The following is an 18,802-nucleotide window of genomic DNA, read 5'->3' on the forward strand; positions in this document are numbered from 1 at the left end:
GCTGTAGTAAGTTATCTGTGTCATCAAGTACCAGAAATGGCCCATATGACAATGAGTATCATTGAGAAGTTTCGATTATTTTAATGTACGTAGTGTCACTTGATCAAGGGCTAGTTTTGTTTTGGTAATGCTTTAGATTACAACCCGCAACATACTGCGTAATTAAAGAGTATTTACATTTACATTGTCAATTAGCAGATGCTTTTATCCAAAGCGACTTACAAATGAGGACAATGGAAGCAATCAAAATCAACAAAAGAGCAATTATATGCAAGTGCTACAGCAAATCTCAGTTAGCTTAATGCAGTACACGTAGCAAGGTTTTTAAAATCATATAATAAACAAAAAAAAAATGAAAAAAGAAATAAGTTAAAAAAATAAAACAGATAGAATACAAAAAGATTAGAGAAGCTAGTGTCTGTTTCTTTTTTTAAAAAAAAGAAAACAAGCTGTTAGTAAATAAATAGAGTGCAAGTCTTTTTTTTTTCTTTTTTAAGAATATAATTAGAATAAAAAGCGCTAGAGTTAGAGGGTCAAAAAAAGAAAAAAAAGATGGAAGATGCAGTATGTGTCTATAGACGATTCTTGAAGATAGCAAAGGACTCAGCTGCTCTGATTGAGTTGGGCAGGTCATTCCACCAGAAGGGAACATTTCATTTAAAAGTCAGTGAAAGTGATTCTGTGCCTCGTAGGGATGGCACAATAAAGCAATGTTCACTTGCAGAATGCAAGCTTCTAGAGGCAAACATTAGGCAAATGTAGGCAAACATTAATGCCTTGAATTTTATGCAAGCAGCTATTGGTAGCCAGTGCAAATTGATAAACAGAGGTGTGACGTGCATTATTTTTGGCTCATTAAAAATTAATCTTGCTGCTGCGTTTCTGATTAACCTGATAAAAGGTTTGATAGAACTGGCTGGAAGACCTGCCAAGAGAGCATTGAAATAGTCCAGCCTGGACAGAACAAGAGCTTGAACAAGGAGTTGTGAAGCATGTTCTGAAAGAAAGCACCCGGGGAGCAACTGGGGGTTCAGTGCCTTGCTCAAGGACACTTCAGCCATGGGTATTGAGGGTGGAAGAGAGCGCTGTTCATTTACTCCCCACCCACCTATAACTCCTGCCAGCACCGAGACTCAAACTTGCGACCTTCTGGTTACAAGTCCAATTCTATAACCATTAGGCCACAGCTGCCCCCAATGTGGTCTGGCAAAGTCAGCTGCTCATCAATCATAACTCCAAGGTTTCTGGCTGTTTTTGAAGGAGTTATGGTTGATGTGCCTAACTGGATGGTAAAACTGTGATGAAATGATGGGTTTGATGGAACCACAAGCAGTTCTGTCTTGGCAAGGTTGAGTTGAAGGTGATGGTCCTTCATCTAGTGAGAGATGTCTGTTAGACAAGCTGAGATGCAAGCAGCTATCGTCGGATCATCAGGATGGAATGAGTGGTAGAGTTAAGTGTCATCAGCATAGCAGTGATATAAAAAGCGATGTTTCTGAATGAAAGAACCTAGGGATGCCATGTAGACAGAGAAGAGAAGTGGTCCAAGAACAGAGCCCTGAGGCAACCCAGTAGTTAGATGTTGCGACTTGGAGACCTCACCTCTCCAAGATACCTTGAATGACCTGTCTGAGAGATATGACTCAAACCACTGGAGTGCGGTTCCTGAGATGCCCTTTACCAATAGGGTTGACAGGAGGATCTGGTGGTAGCCATTTCAAAAGCGGCGGACAGATCCTGCAAAATAAATAATGAAGATTTGGAATCACTCTTGCCGGTCATGGGGCTTCAACAAGTGAGAGGAAGGCAGTATTGGTTGAATGTCCACTTCTGAAACCAGACTAGTTGCTGTCGAGGAGGTTGTTCTGTGTGAGAAAGGCAGAGACTTGGTTGAACACAGCTTGTTCAAGTGTTTTTGAAACGAAAGGATGTGAATGAGTATATGTTTGCTGGTGAGATGTGCTTGACAGATTGTGGTATGGAAAATTGTGCACTCATGGTTTGAATTTTATTAATGAAGACCATGGCAAAGTCGTCAGCTCTTAGAGTTGATGAAGGAGGGGGAAGAGGAGGACAAAGGAGGAAGAAAAAATGTTTTAAAGAGCTCGCAAGAGTCAGACGAATTGTTCATTTTGTTATGATAGTATGTCCTTTTACCAGTGGAGACATTAGCAGAGGAGGAAGAGAAGAGTGACTGATACACATTAAGGTCAGTAGTATTTTTTTATTTGCAGCCCTTTCAGCAGCCATGGGCTTAGAACGATGCTCGCAGAGAACATCAGACAGCTAAGGGGCAGAAGGGGTGGTACGGCCTGGCCTGGAAGACAAGGGGCAGACAGTGTCTAAACAAGATGTAAGAGTGGAGCAGAAAGACCAGTACCTCCACCTCGTCCAGTCCGACAGGGAGTGTGCGAAAATTATTGGAGAGTGCTGCAGGAGTAGCAGTGTCCTCTGGTTTGATCCATGTCTCTGTCAGGGCCATCAGGTTTAGTCCTGAATGACGATGTAATGAAATCTGCTTTTTTTACTGCAGACTGACAATTCCAAAGACCAATAGAAAAATAAAGTAGTGTATTAGCAGAAATAAGCAAAGTGTGCAGGTTGTTAGGATCATGCTGCCTATAGTGTGTGATGCGTGGTTTGCGAGTGGTAGTAATAGTAGGGATATGGAAACACATAGTGAGAGTTGGTCATAAAAACTGAAACAGAAGTGAAGCAAGGTGTTGAAAAAAGGATGAGTCAAAAGCGATCCCTGCATGGTGGAGTCGCACTGTAGAGTCGATGGTCTTTACACTCTTCAGTCTTCACACAAGGGCTGCCGTGGTGTAGTAACCTTTTTTATACCTGTTTGACAAAACAGAAATTGAATTCAGCTGAACACACTTTACTATTTATCACAACAGAGGGCTAAGCAAGCACACGACACTGACAAGGCATGCGACACGACCAAACGCAACCCCAGGACATCTCAGCACAGCAAACAAAACAAGCGTTTCCCAGCAATGACAACTACACATAACACCAAGGAGACAAGAAACAAATACACCTACAATCTGCTTTTAACTTTCACTGATTGACTGCCTCTCTCAAAGAGTATTTCTTTACACTAACTTTTGCTTGTGTTTGAACACTCTTTACTGTTTATCACAACAAAGGGCTAAGCAAGTGCATAACACTGACAAGGTATGCAATACAGTGTAGCATCTGCTTAAGATCATGTACAATTGTTTGGGCTTTATGTTGTAGGGATTCCTTTAGCCTTTTGACATATGCATATAAATTACAGAATCTGGCCCCATAGTATACATTTATATGAGTGCTTAATGGCAAGGTTTACCCCATTATCTGGAAGATACTGAGCAGACCTTCTTTCCAACTTCAAACACATTCCGAGATAACTAGATAGCCCTCGATGCCAGACACCTAATGGGCCCGGCTGAGCAGCCAACTCACATTCTCACCACACACACATTTTATTCATTTAGACTAAAATTAATCAGTTACAAATTTATCTGGTATATGCATGTATTGTTTGTATGTTTCACTATGGTAGTAGCCTAGTTACCATTCTTGATTTGTATTAGTTAGACTCTCAATGCTTAAACTCAGGTATATGAGTGGATCTCTTCTTTAAGATCTTCGACATATGTTGTCCTTGGTATCAAAATGATCTGCTTTTTATTCCCCAAACAATTATGTACACTATGTGAGCCTAAAATGCATCATACTATTTGTACCATAGTTTGGGTTACCAGATAACCAGTTCATCACGCCATTAATAAAATATGCAAATCAGCTGTCATTGAGACAAAGAAACACTTTCCCGCTGAAACTATATGCCTTGTTATTAGTCAATCCAACCAAAAGGGGTGTTACTGGGAAACCAGATAAAACCTCTTCCACACCCAAAAGGTAGCCGCTCTTAACTTGCGGTTCCCTGGAGACACCCATGACCTTGGACACCTCGTGACTCCCCTTCCGGGGAGTCTGATCTTCTGGCAGTTTTCAGCAACTTTGTTGATTCACTTCGGAGCAGTCAACCCATGGATGAAATGACTAGGGTTTCACTCCTAACAGGATTCAACAGGAATCTATGCATTATACATGCACCGGGACACTTTACTCAGCAACTACAGAACCAATGCAAGTATCCGCTTGTTAACTATTTAGATGCGTTTCGGCTTTGACCCCTTTTAATTAAGGTGATGAAATTCTTTGATGGTTCTTAACAGGTTGTGATTTAGTTAATGAGTAAATACTTCCATGACTCTCCACTCTCTTGCGCGTGAGTGCTCGCTCTCTCTCTCTGCTGCACTCTCTCTCTCTCTCTCTCTCTCTCTCTCTCTATCCATGCCTTCCTTGCATTGGCATCTATGTTTAATGTGTGTATGTTTGTGTTTAGTCTGATGTTGCATGTTCCCCTGTAGTGTAGTTTAATAAACATCCATATGTATTCACACTTGGTTGCCTGTGTTTGCTGCTCACAGGACGAGGTCACTTTAACGTTCTGGTTTCGTTACATGCTCTGGGAGCAATGTATTAGTAGTAAAATTATTTTTCGTGGACAGAGAAATAATTTTACTTAGAGTCAATAAACGATTAACACTGTCCGCCCTGCGGATGAACAAATCATTTTATTGTACTATTAATGCTATAATGCTACAAGTAAATCCTGAAAATGAATGTAGTTAATAATAACCCGTTATGATTAATTATGTACATCTCACTTTGAGCTAATTTGTTACAACAGTATGAGACAAAACACAACTTCAGCACGTCTCAACACAGTAAACATAACAAGCATTTCCCAGCAATGACAACTGCTCTAAACACTAATGAGACAAGAAATAAATACACTTACGGTCTGCTTTTAACTTCCGATGATTGACTGCTTCTCTCAAAGAGTATTTCGTTACATTGTCTTTTGCTAGCTCTTGAACACACTTTACTGTTTACCACAACAAAGGGCTAAGCAAGCGCACAACTCTGACAAGGTATGTGATACAGTACTAGACCAAACGCAACCTATTCTAATATTACATGGTATGTATGACAATCTTATATTTGCAAGCGATCTAGCAAAAACATACACTGTGTACTTATACCTTTATAGCCTACACATATAAAACATGCTGGGTTATTGTTTCAATCCAAACTCTCGGTTGAGACTGTTGGGTTAGGAAGCTGACTTGATTTGACCCAATTTAGGTCAAATTTGATATCAGTAATAAGTAACCCGACGGCGGAAGGAAGTATATATGCATATATATATATATATATATGTATGTATATATATGGACTATATATATATATATATATATATATATATATATATATATATATATATATATATATATATATATATATGCAGCCTACCTACCTCTGTCCTATGACAGTTTCCCGGCATTCGGTTTAGTTCCCATTATATCACAGACTTTTGTCAACTACTTTTTCTGTACAACAATAAGACCTGTACTGGGTTTTTTTTGGATCCTCTATCGCAAAATTCCAGCTCCAGGATCACTCCTTCTCTGCCAGTCACCGCCCCTGAGCAGTGCTGAGGCTTAGTTTCTGACTGCAGGATCTTCATCGCGGCCACCGCTCTGCTCGACCAGCCACTAGCTTTCCACAACGCCGAGGCTTAACCTCTCCTCCACTGGCGAGACTTCCAATGTCTTCCCCGACATCCTCATATCATTCAGTCATGCCAATATATCCTCTGATCAGAAAGTGGATAGTATTTAAGGCTGAGGCAAATGCTGATTAATTTCCGACAAACCATTCTCGCAAAGGGTAAACAAAGCTGATCTGTACGATCTATTCATCACCCTGCAAATTAGCCAACCTCACTACTAAATCCACTCACGGCAGGCCTCAAACGAGGCTTAGTTTCTCACCGCAGCAAAACCTCACTTACTTCCTGCTTCAGCTCAACTCTTCACCGTGGCTCTTTCAGCGCAGGCTGTTGCAAAATAATTTTTAGGTAAAGTCGAAAAGGGAAGGCCTTTGGTTTCTAAATTTGTTAAACGATACGATTACTCAAATTTACTTAATTGATTGTACTAAGATAGACAGATCAGTAAAAAAAAAAAAAAACTTATAATAACTTTCATTAATAAATCATTAAAGGGTCATGGAACCCCCTGTTTCAGTACTGGTTAGTTCTCTCCACAGTTTTAAAAAAATGCTAGAATTAAAGACTCTAGCATAGATATTTGACCACTGTTTTGATAAAACATTGCTGCAGTGACAGTAATTTATTAAAATAATAAATCTGTATATGTTATATTTGGAATAGAAATTCACCACACATTCATAGTCATGTCTGCAGCGGTTGATTTGTGTTCACATAGCCTCACTGAACAGGGTCAGGAAGGGCTTGTAGTCCAAAGATGCATATACATAGAGATATATAGATATATTTACTCATGTTTACTTCAAATTGCTCGAGCTCTGACTCCGAGAAACCTCATTCGTCCGTCAAATCAATTGCCTGTCAATCATATTGCATCTAATAACAAGCCCCATCTCATCCTGCGATGCTTCCCTGCTCTTCTGTGTTCATATCTGACAATAAAAAATACAGAGAAACTTCTGTAACCATGAAATATCCAAATAATAAATACACGATTACGATAGTGTGTGGTTTGTATGTGATTTTCTTGAGATTTTGGGTATTTTCATAATAAAGAGTGTGTACATCTGAAATGCTAATTTGTGCAGCGATATAAAAGGCTATAAATAGCATATTTTAACAACAGTTAAATGACCAAATTCCACATGTGATCACAAAAGGAAGTTAGTACAAAAACTAAATGGTTAAAGAGTGAGAGCCCTCCAGCCAATGCATCAAATTGTGCCTTCTATTCAGCCGCAAGGGGGATTCTCCCTTCCGGTGCAGCAGAGCCACAACTCCCTTCGGATGCAGCAAGAGTCCCTCCATCAGTCACCTTAAATCTCCAATCTCTCAATCACATCTCTTAAAAAAAAAAAAAAAGATCCATTATTGATCGCTTTGGTATACAGTATGTTTGATCTTTATGAATCAACATGTTTAAACCAGTTTTGAGCCTATTTGCAATAGATTTTGGTAATATTTTATAATCCAAACATAATAAGGACACTGGTCTCCAATTTTTTTTTTTTTTTTAAACCTAAATCTCTTTTTTGGTAACAGTGAAAGTACAGCCCTCAAGCAACTAATATGAACTATTTAATTTTTAAAACATTCTAATACAACTTCATAAAAATCTTCCCCTAATGTTCCCCAGAAATGCTTATAAAATTCCGCTGTTAAACCATCTATTCCTGGAGAACGACCCAAGACATCTGGATATTGCTGAATTGGAGGGTGAGCCTGAGCTCTCTGGGGGAAGAATATTCGGCTGCACTGGTAGCTTTTCCACGCTCACCACTCTTGATGGCAGGGCAGCCAGGAGACAAGGTTCCTACTACTCCAAGCACAGCTTTGCAGAAGCCATTATATAAAGTTAAGGAAGCTAAACAACCAAGCAGGGGGCAGCTCTAGACACTTTTTAGGTTGTCTCAGCCCCCTAAAACTATAATCAGCTCTCCGAACAATCAGGCCAGTGCTGCTTCCTCAAGAAAGTTTATCATTCTCGCTCGTTTATCAATCTCGATGTAGTACTAACGGGCTGTGATAGATCATTAATGTGCGCACACATTTGAATGAAGGGTGCACGCACTGAGAGGAACTGCACACCAGTAAAGAAAGTGTATTTCAATGGCACGATTTTCTGTTTCTATTTGGTGTGTTTATGATACGCACACCTCCCACACACCCAAAAACAAAAACATTGTCTCACATACACACAAAAATCACATTTTTTGCTAAAAAAAACAAAACCAAATAGAAACAGAATATCATGCCATTGAAACGCACTTTCATGAGATTGGATCATTCATGCGTCTTCTTAAGCAAATAAGCAAACTTATAGAAAGTGTGCATGCATGAGCAGTCACTCTCTTTCCTTTTTGTAATTTACCTATTATTTATCTTTCTTTGTTTTTACATTTTTATGGTAACCAGTAATATGTTTTTCCCTCTCTAATCATGCGTTTTGAGAAAGTTTTTATATTAACCCTTGCAATGGGACTTCTGTTTTTAACTGTTTGAGTGACCGGCCTGCAGCAACATGGAGCCGGCTCTTTTGTTTACACCAGGGATCAGCTGATTGCATTGCAATCAACCGGAATTTTTGATCCAACCTTGTATCGGACTTTAATCATCCCTAATGAGATACGAAGGAGGACAGTGAGAGGACGCAGAGGTGGAAGAAAACAGCAGAGAGGAAAAGTCAAGCGGAGCCAAGCAGTGTGTAAGGAGTATGTGAGGAAATACAAACAGTATCTCCCATCTCATATTATGGGTAGCGTGAAGTCGCTGGACAATAAGATGGACGAGCTGACAGCTTTAGTAAGAAGGGAGAACATCTTTCGAGCAGTCTGATGTGTTTTACGGAGACCTGGTTTCATGATCTCATATACTCAGTCACTGCCAAACTTCAGACTCGCTACCCTGATGCTTTGTATCTCATCTCCAGTGACTTCAATCAAGCGTCCCTCATGAAAACACTTGCTACCTTCACTCAGTATGTGGATTGTTAAACCAGAGGTGTGAGGACCCTAAGACTTGATGTATTCAAATGTTAAAGGGGCCTACAGCTCTTTAGCCCTCCCCCCACTAGGCAGGTCAGATCACAACCTGATCCATCTCCTTCCAATATACAAAACCTGGTTCAGAGGCAACCTGCTGCTCTCAGGAAGGTGAGGATATGGTCTGATGAAGCCAATGCTGCTCTGCAGGAGTGCTTTGAGTCTACTAGGGGTGTAACGATTCATCGAAATGGATCGATACGATGTCTGACGATACAATGCATCGATGCCACACGTAAAATATCGATATCTGTAGTATAAATAGGCACCTCATTTGGCACTGTCCACATTTTCACATAATGTCCGTCTATGCATTACCGCCAACGCGTGCATTCTCGCTCAAACTCGCGTATCAGGACTCAATATAAGGATTGCCCTTGCCCGATGTACGAGGTGAAAAAAGACGCTCGGGATTGTTGGTGGAACAATCTAGCGCTGTGTGTGAGAAGTTTTCAGCGCACACATCTGAAGCGTGCGCACTGACACAGACAGCCGCGTCTAGACCGCGTGAATACTAAATCGAGCTCTCTTCTACAGAGCCCCTCTGGTCCCACTTTGTCAAAAAAAAAAAAAAAAAAACTTATCTTGTGGCCTCAAGATACTAACTCGTGGCCTCAAGATAAGTAACTCGTGGCCTCAAGATACTAACTCGTGGCCTCAAGATACTAACTAGTGGCCTCAAGATACTAACTCGTGGCCTCAAGATACTAACTCATGGCCTCAAGATAAGTAACTCGTGGCCTCAAGATACTAACTCGTGGCCTCAAGATAAGTAACTTGTGGCCTCAAGATAAGTAACTCGTGGCCTCAAGATACTAACTCGTGGCCTCAAGATAAGTAACTCGTGGCCTCAAGATACTAACTCGTGGCCTCAAGATAAGTAACTCGTGGCCTCAAGATAGTGAAGTGTCTGACACATGGACCCATTGTTATTAAACTGGACCCTGTACTGTAGTGCAATGTAATACTTCACATTCTGTGCAATATTCTCTGTTTTAATATTCAGTGTAATATAGTTTGCTGCAGTTCTGCTTCTATTTATTTTCTAGTACTGTTCATCACTATCAATTCAATTCTGTTAATACAGTAATGTAAATCTTGTAGGCTGCATATCCATAGTCCTTTATAATTCTTCTTCATATTTTATAGCATATATTTATACTTTTTACATGTATATAGGCTACTTGTTTATTTACCAACTTCTATTATTATTTATATTCCTTTAAATGTCTTGATGTGCACATCAACTGTGACACAAGAATTGTCCCCCGAGTTATCAATATCAATAAAGATCAATAAAGTATTTCTGATTCTGATTTTAAGTTAGCCTATAGTAGTGTGCAGACTGGTTCATTAATTATTGAAGTGTTTCACATTTTGGAAAAGCATGACCTTGTAGCCTACGATAAAACGTCAGCAGAGGGCGTTCTAGGCTTAGGTCACGGTACCTCCGTCTGGCTGTATGTATTTATGTGTATTTCCCGGTATTTCCCAGCCAGTACTTGTGACGTAACATGCAAAGTATGAATTAATAGGATCTTGACAGGACGTTGCCAGTTTTAATATACAAAAGTTGGTGTTTTGAGGTGTAAACAATCGTCGCCTGCATGGCAGATAGTTGTTGTGTGATTGGATGCACACTTGGATGCATTTTGTCAGCGTTTGTTGCCCACCAGGTATCCATGGTAGTCACGTGACTGCAAAGTATGAATTGTGTGTTTACGTTAATCACAACAACAAAGTTGTCAGGCGTCTATGTCATCTGAGGAGATTTACATTACAAAGATTAACCGAGTGTTGTATTATGTATCATTGCAATTACTTGGTTTTGTTTAACTCAGAAACATGCTATAAAATATGAAGAATAATTATAAAGGACTATGCAGCCTACAAGATTTACATTACTGTATTAACAGAATTGACTTGATTGTGATGAACAGTACTAGTAAATAAATAGAAGCAGAACTGCAGCAAACTATATTACACTGAATATTAAAACAGAGAATATTGCACAGAATGTGAAGTATTACATTGCACTACAGTACAGGGTCCAGTTTAATAACAAAGGGTCCATGTGCCAGACACGTCACTATCTTGAGGCCACGAGTTACTTATCTTGAGGCCTCGAGTTAGTATCTTGAGGCCACGAGTTACTTATCTTGAGGCCACGAGTTAGTATCTTGAGGCCACGAGTTACTTATCTTGAGGCCATGAGTTAGTATCTTGAGGCCACGAGTTAGTATCTTGAGGCCACGAGTTAGTATCTTGAGGCCACGAGTTACCTTATCTTGAGGCCACGAATTAGTATCTTGAGGCCACGAATTAGTAACTTGAGGCCACGAGTTACTTATCTTGAAGCCACGAGTTAGTATCTTGAGGCCACGAGTTAGTATCTTGAGGCCACGAGTTACTTATCTTGAGGCCACAAGATACATAATATCATAACAATCACAAAGTGGGACCAGAGGGGCTCCGTATTCTTCCGCTTTTTTTGTGTATGGATGAATAAATACAGACAAAATTAAATCAAAATGCGCATTTTGACGAATATCCTAGTAAACACAGTCGTTCTTAACATAAACAGTTGAGAAAGAAAAGGCGTGTGTATCAGTATATTAAATCCGTGCTTCGTCCTTAAAGTGAAAGCAAACTAATAATAAATAATGCTGTCAATACAGGTGCTCACTGCTCGTGACTAAATAACCGTTATAACATCAGAAATGATTCATCTATATTTAATTTATACAGTGAAGTCTGTGCAGTTATTTTTCATGCGATTAGCCTATTACATTTCTGTAGCGTACCTGAACATTTATTTTTTACTGAGCTGAAAAACCTGAAAAGCACTATTTATTGAACTTGTGTCTTTGTTGCATTGTAGTTATTTTCTGCTATTGCTTGTAATTTGGTTATCTGTAGAAAAGATTATTATCACTGAGCCCTAGTAGAGGCCAGAATTGTTTTTCCAATTGTTTATTTTCTTTATTATTTAAAAAATGTGTAGGCCTATTTTTTTATTGTGAATGTCCCAACTGAAGTACAGAATGAAATTTTTTTAGATAAATGTTCTTGTTATATACTTTGGTTGCATTTGTGAGTTAATAAAAATGTAGATGGTTGTTTAAAATAGATATAAAAATATCAAAATATCGATATATCGATCGATATACTCCTGTATCGAATCGAATCGTAATCGTATCGTAGAATTTTTTGAGGTATCGGAAAATATCGTATCGCTGGGTAAGAGAATCGATATCGAATCGTATCGTGACGAACCATCCGATTTACACCCCTAGAGTCTACTAACTGGGAGGTGCTCTGTGAGCCACAGGGTGAGAACATTGACCAACTGACTGACTGCATCATGGAATATATTAATTTCTGGGTTGATATCTGTATGCCCCTGAAAACTATTCATTGCTTTCCTAACAATAAACCATGGGTCACCAAGGATATTAAAGGTGCTCTCATTGATAAAAAGAGGGCTTTTACGATGGATGATAAGGAGGAAGCTAAGAGGGTTTAAAGACTGCTGTCTGTCAAAATAAGTACAGGAGGAAATTGGAAAATTGCCTGCAACAAAATAACTTGAGGGTGGCGTGAAGAGGCATGAGGGCCATCACTGGCTATAAGACTGACAGCCAGCTGTTCGAGGGCAATATAGACCATGCTAATGAGCTTAATATTTTCTTCAGTAGATTTGATGTAAAGTCTCAAATCCTCCCCTCCTATAATTTCTCGACACAATCACCATTACATCCCCACCATGTATTGGTCACTATGCCAGATTCCTCTGGAACCATCATCATTTCAGAGGTTGCTACAATACATCTTTAACCTGAGCCTACATCTGGAGAGGGTCCCAGTGCTATGGAAAACATCTTGCTTATTGCAGGTACCAAAAGTAGCATGGCCATGTGTACCCAATGAATACAGGACAGTAGCGCTTACCTCTCACCTAATGAAAGTTTTTGAGAGACTGACCTCCATTCGACCCCAGTCAAACCCTTCCTTGATCTAATTCAGTTTGCATACCAGCCTCAACTTGGAGTGGATGACGTGGAGATTATTGTAGATTACAAAATACCTGGAAGTTCACAGAGACAACAAACTTGACTGGGCATCAGATTCAACAGCACTCTTCAAGAAAAGTCAGAGCTGTATTTTCTGAGGAGGCTCAAGTCTTTTAACATTTGCAATACCATGCTGCAGATGTTTTATGAGTCTGTTGTGTCTAGTGTCATTTTCTATGCAGTGGTCTGTTGAGGAATTAGTATGAAGGTGGCGGACAGAGATAAACTGGACAAATTAATTAGGAGGGCTGGCTCTGTACTTGGCAAGGAGCTGGACCCTGTTCATGTTGTGGCTGAAAGAAGAATGTTGTCAAAACTTAATACAATCCTGGACAATCCTTCTCAACCACTACTAGTGTGCTGGTCGATCAGAGGAACACATTCAGCCCCAGACTGATCACTGCCAGTGTTCCACTGAGAGCTTCAGAAGATCCTTTATACCCCTGGCCATTAGTCTGTATAACTTCTCTCTATAAGTACTGGGACATTTATCAGTAATGCATGTGCAATTCATGTTCAATTTTTCTTGTGCAATGCAAATTTCAATTTCTGTGCAATAAGGGATTTTCATGTGCAATAAAATTTATCATTATTAGGGCCCGCGCACCGATAGTGTGAGGACCCTCTTGTATATGCTTCGTTTATTAGGGCCCGAGCACCGATGGTGTGAGGACCCTCTTGTATCTGCTTCGTTTATTATTATTATTATTATTAGGGCCCGAGCACCGATGGTGTGAGGACCCTCTTGTATCTGCTTTGTTTATTCTTCTTCTTCTTCTTTCTTCTTCTTCTTTTCTTCTTCTTCCTCCAAAATGAATCGCATTTTTGAGGGCCTAAAACATGCTCGAAAAGTCCTGAAACTTTGCACACGCGTCAGACCTGGTGAAAATTTACGTCTGATATAGGTTTCAGAAGAGGGTGTGGCAAAAATGGCTCGACAGCGCCACCTACCGTAAAAAAATCAACAGCCTTCGAGCTGTGTTTTCACGTACATGCACGAAAATTGGCACACATATGTAAAGCATCAGTACCTACAAAAAAGACTCTTGGAGCAATATCCGAAACCCAACAGGAAGTCGGTTATTTTTAATTTTATGAGCAAATTTTGCATCATTTTTGTCATTTGCATGCCTTGTACTTTAACGAACTCCTCATAGAGATTTTTTCAGATCAACACCAAATTTGGTATGCCTAATCTAAAGGCCTTTGCAACGTTAAATTGCGAAGATCCTGAGTTTTCGTTGAAGGGCGTGTCCGTGGCGGCCTGACGAATTTCGATGATTCGCCATGAAAAATGAAGTTGCTATAACTCAGACATACAATGTCCAATCTGCCACAAACTTCACATGTTTGATAAGACTCCTGACCTGAACAGATTGATATGCCCATATTCAGTTATAGTCATAGCGCCACCTACTGGCAACAGGAAGTGACATATTTTACACTGTAACAAACTACCCCGAGAAATTTTATGACATAAATGTTTTTTTTTCAGTCACACTATTCTAAAGGCCTGTGCGATGTTAAATTGTGAAGATCTTGAGTTTTCGTTAAAGGGCGTGTCCATGGCGCCGTCACAAAGTTCGATGTCTCGCCATGGGAATAAAAGTTATTGTAACTCAGGCATAAAATGTCCGATCTTGCCCAAACTTCACATGTTCGATAAGAGTCCTGGCCTGAACAAATCTGAAGGCCAATATTCCATCGAGTGTGGCAAAATGCCTCGATAGCGCCACCTATACATTTTCAACGGAGTGCGCCTCGAGCTACGTTTCACGTACATGTACAAAAATCGGTACACACATGTAACACACCAATACCTACAAAAAAGTCTCTTGGTACAAAATTCGAATCCCAACAGGAAGTCAGTTATTTTGAATTTTCTCTGGAAAATTTGTGTCGTTTTTGCCATTTTCAGGGGTTGTACTTTAACGAACTCCTCCTAGAGATTTATTCAGATCAACACCAAACTTTGTCTGTGTATTCTAAAGGCCTTTGCGATGTTAAATTGCGAAGATCTTGAGGTTTCGTTTAAGGGCGTGTCTGTGGCGGCCTTACAAATTTCGATGTTTCGCCATGAGAAAGGAAGTTGCTATAAATCAGACATACAATGTCCAATCTGCCCCAAACTTCACATGTTTGAGAAGACTCCTGACCTGAATATATCTACATGCCAATATTCAGATATCGCTATAGCGCCACCTGCTGGCAACAGGAAGTGACATGATTTACGCCGTAACAAACTACTCCTAGATTTTTTATGACATTTTATAATTTTTTTTGGTCAGTCTAATCTAAAGGCCTTTGCGATGTTAAATTATAAACATCTTGAGGTTTCATTAAAGGGTGTGGCCATGGCGCCGTGACAAAGTTTGATGTCTCGCCATGGGAATAGAAGTTGTTGTAACTCAGGCATAAGATGTCCGATCTTCCCCAAACTTCACATGTTCGAAAAGAGTCTTGGCCTGAACACATCTGAAGGTCATTATTCCACTATAATCATAGCGCCACCTGCTGGCAACAGGAAATGGCTTGTTTTGCACTAACTTAAACATGCAATGTCCAAACTGCACCAAACTTCAAATATTTGGAAAGAGTCATGGCCTGAAGATATCTAAAGGCCAATATTCAGTTATAATCATAGCGCCACCTGTTGTCAATAGGACACCTCATGCCTTATACTAACCTCAAACATTCCATGTTCAAGCTGCACTAAATTTCATGTGCTTGATAAAAGTGCTGGACTGAAGAAATGTACATGCCGAAATCCAGTTATAGTCATAGCGCCACCAGCTGGCAGCTGGAAGATTGGGACTTATAAATGACTTTGACATATTTCTCTTATATTTACCACATAAAACGCATATATCTTGCCGTTCGCTTTTTTACAAAAGCCACCCGCTGGCGGTGAGACCGGGTGCGAGGGCCCGTTCATCGCTGCTTGCAGCTTTAATTAGGGCCCGAGCACCGATGGTGTGAGGACCCTCTTGTATCTGCTTTGTTTATTATTCTTCTTTTCTTCTTCTTCTTCTTTCTTCTCTTCTTCTTCTTCTTCTTCTTCTTCTCCAAAATGAATCGCATTTTTGAGGGCCTAAACATGCTCGAAAAGTCCTGAAACTTTGCACACGCGTCAGACCTGGTGAAAATTTACGTCTGATATAGGTTTCAGAAGAGGGTGTGGCAAAAATGGCTCGACAGCGCCACCTACCGTAAAAAAATCAACAGCCCTCGAGCTGTGTTTCACGTACATGCACGAAAATTGGCACACATATGTAAAGCATCAGTACCTACAAAAAAGACTCTTGGAGCAATATCCGAAACCCAACAGGAAGTCGGTTATTTTTTATTTTATGAGCAAATTTTGCATCATTTTTGTCATTTGCATGCCTTGTATTTTAACGAACTCCTCCTAGAGATTTTTTCAGATCAACACCAAATTTGGTATGCCTAATCTAAAGGCCTTTGCGACGTTAAATTGCGAAGATCTTGAGTTTTCGTTGAAGGGCGTGTCCGTGGCGGCCTGACGAATTTCGATGATTCGCAATGAAAAATGAAGTTGCTATAACTCAGACATACAATGTCCAATCTGCCACAAACTTCACATGTTTGATAAGACTCCTGACCTGAACAGATTGATATGCCCATATTCAGTTATAGTCATAGCGCCACCTACTGGCAACAGGAAGTGACATATTTTACACTGTAACAAACTACCCCGAGAAATTTTATGACATAAATGTTTTTTTTTTTACAGTCACACTATTCTAAAGGCCTGTGCGATGTTAAATTGTGAAGATCTTGAGTTTTCGTTAAAGGGCGTTTCCATGGCGCCGTCACAAAGTTCGATGTCTCGCCATGGGAATAAAAGTTATTGTAACTCAAGCAAAAAATTTCCGATCTTGCCCAAACTTCAAATGTTCGATAAGAGTCCTGGCCTGAACAAATCTGAAGGCCAATATTCCATCGGGGGTGGCAAAATGCCTCTATAGCGCCACCTATACATTTTCAACGGAGTGCGCCTCGAGCTACGTTTCACGTACATGTACAAAAATCGGCACACACATGTAACACACCAATACCTACAAAAAAGTCTCTTGGTACGAAATTCGAATCCCAACAGGAAGTCAGTTATTTTGAATTTTCTTTGCAAAATTTGTGTCGTTTTTGCCATTTTCAGGGGTTGTACTTTAACGAACTCCTCCTAGAGATTTATTCAGATCAACACCAAACTTTGTCAGTGTAATCTAAAGGCCTTTACGATGTTAAATTGTGAAGATCTCGAGGTTTCGTTTAAGGGCGTGTCTGTGGCGGCCTTACAAATTTCTATGTTTCGCCATGAGAAAGGAAGTTGCTATAACTCAGACATACAATGTCCAATCTGCCCCAAACTTCACATGTTTGAGAAGACTCCTGACCTGAATATATCTACATGCCAATATTCAGATATCGCTATAGCGCCACCTGCTGGCAACAGGAAGTGACATGTTTTACGCCGTAACAAACTACTCCTAGATATTTTATGACATTTTATAAATTTTTTTGGTCAGTCTAATGTAAAGGCCTTTGCGATGTTAAATTGTGAACATCTTGAGGTTTCATTAAAGGGTGTGGCCATGGCGCCGTGACAAAGTTCGATGTCTCGCCATGGGAACAGAAGTTGTTGTAACTCAGGCATAAGATGTCCGATCTTCCCCAAACTTCACATGTACGAAAAGAGTCTTGGCCTGAACACATCTGAAGGTCATTATTCCACTATAATCATAGCGCCACCTGCTGACAACAGAAAATGGCTTATTTTACACTAACTTAAACATGCAATGTCCAATCTGCACCAAAATTTCAAATATTTGATAAGAGTCATGGCCTGAAGATATCTAAAGGCCAATGTTCAGTTATAATCATAGCGCCACCTGTTGGCAATAGGACACAACATACTTTATACTAACTCAAACATTCCATGTTCAATCTGCACTAAATTTCATATGCTTGATAAAAGTGCTGGACTGAAGAAATCTACACGACAAAATCGAGTTATAGTCATAGCGCCACCAGCTGGCAGCAGGAAGATTGGCACATATAAATGACTTTGACATATTCCTCATATATTTACCACATTAAATGCATATTTCTCGCCGTTCGCTGTTTTACAAAAGCCACCCACTGGCGGTGAGCCCGGGTGCGAGGGCCCGTTCATCGCTGCTTGCAGCTTTAATTCTTATTAATTCTTCTTCTTCTTCTTCTTCTTCTTCTTCTCCAAAATGAATCGCATTTTTGAGGGCCTAAACATGCTCGAAAAGTCCTGAAACTTTGCACACGCGTCAGACCTGGTGAAAATTTACGTCTGATATAGGTTTCAGAAGAGGGTGTGGCAAAATGGCTCGACAGCGCCACCTACCGTAAAAAAAAAATCAACAGCCCTCGAGCTGTGTTTCACGTACATGCACGAAAATTGGCACACATATGTAAAGCATCAGTACCTACAAAAAAGACTCTTGGAGAAAAATCCGAAACCCAACAGGAAGTCGGTTATTTTTAATTTTATGAGCAAATTTTGCATCATTTTTGTCATTTGCATGCCTTGTATTTTAACGAACTCCTCCTAGAGATTTATTCAGATCAACACCAAATTTGGTATGCCTAATCTAAAGGCCTTTGCGATGTTAAATTGCGAAGATCTTGAGTTTTCGTTGAAGGGCGTGTCCGTGGCGGCCTGACGAACTTCGATGATTCGCCATGGAAAATGAAGTTGCTATAACTCAGACATACAATGTCCAATCTGCCAAAAACTTCACATGTTTGATAAGACTCCTGACCTGAACAGATTGATATGCCCATATTCAGTTATAGTCATAGCGCCACCTACTGGCAACAGGAAGTGAAATATTTTACACTGTAACAAAGTACCCCGAGAAATTTTATGACATAATTTCTTTTTTTTCAGTCACTCTATTCTAAAGGCCTGTGCGATGTTAAATTGTGAAGATCTTGAGTTTTCGTTAAAGGGCGTGTCCATGGCGCCGTCACAAAGTTCGATGTCTCGCCATGGGAATAAA

The 18,802-nt window shown here is 40.0% G+C and overlaps 1 protein-coding gene across 21 annotated transcripts in view; it reads left to right on the forward strand.

Moving 5' to 3' along the window:
- The window catches only part of LOC109103604 (collagen alpha-1(XXV) chain), a 527,306-nt gene that overhangs the window by 257,910 nt on the left and 250,594 nt on the right, over positions 1–18,802 (forward strand). The gene's annotated exons all lie outside the window — the stretch shown is intronic.

Source organism: Cyprinus carpio, chromosome B7 (genome assembly GCF_018340385.1).
Source record: "Cyprinus carpio isolate SPL01 chromosome B7, ASM1834038v1, whole genome shotgun sequence".
Lineage (NCBI taxonomy): Eukaryota > Metazoa > Chordata > Actinopteri > Cypriniformes > Cyprinidae > Cyprinus > Cyprinus carpio.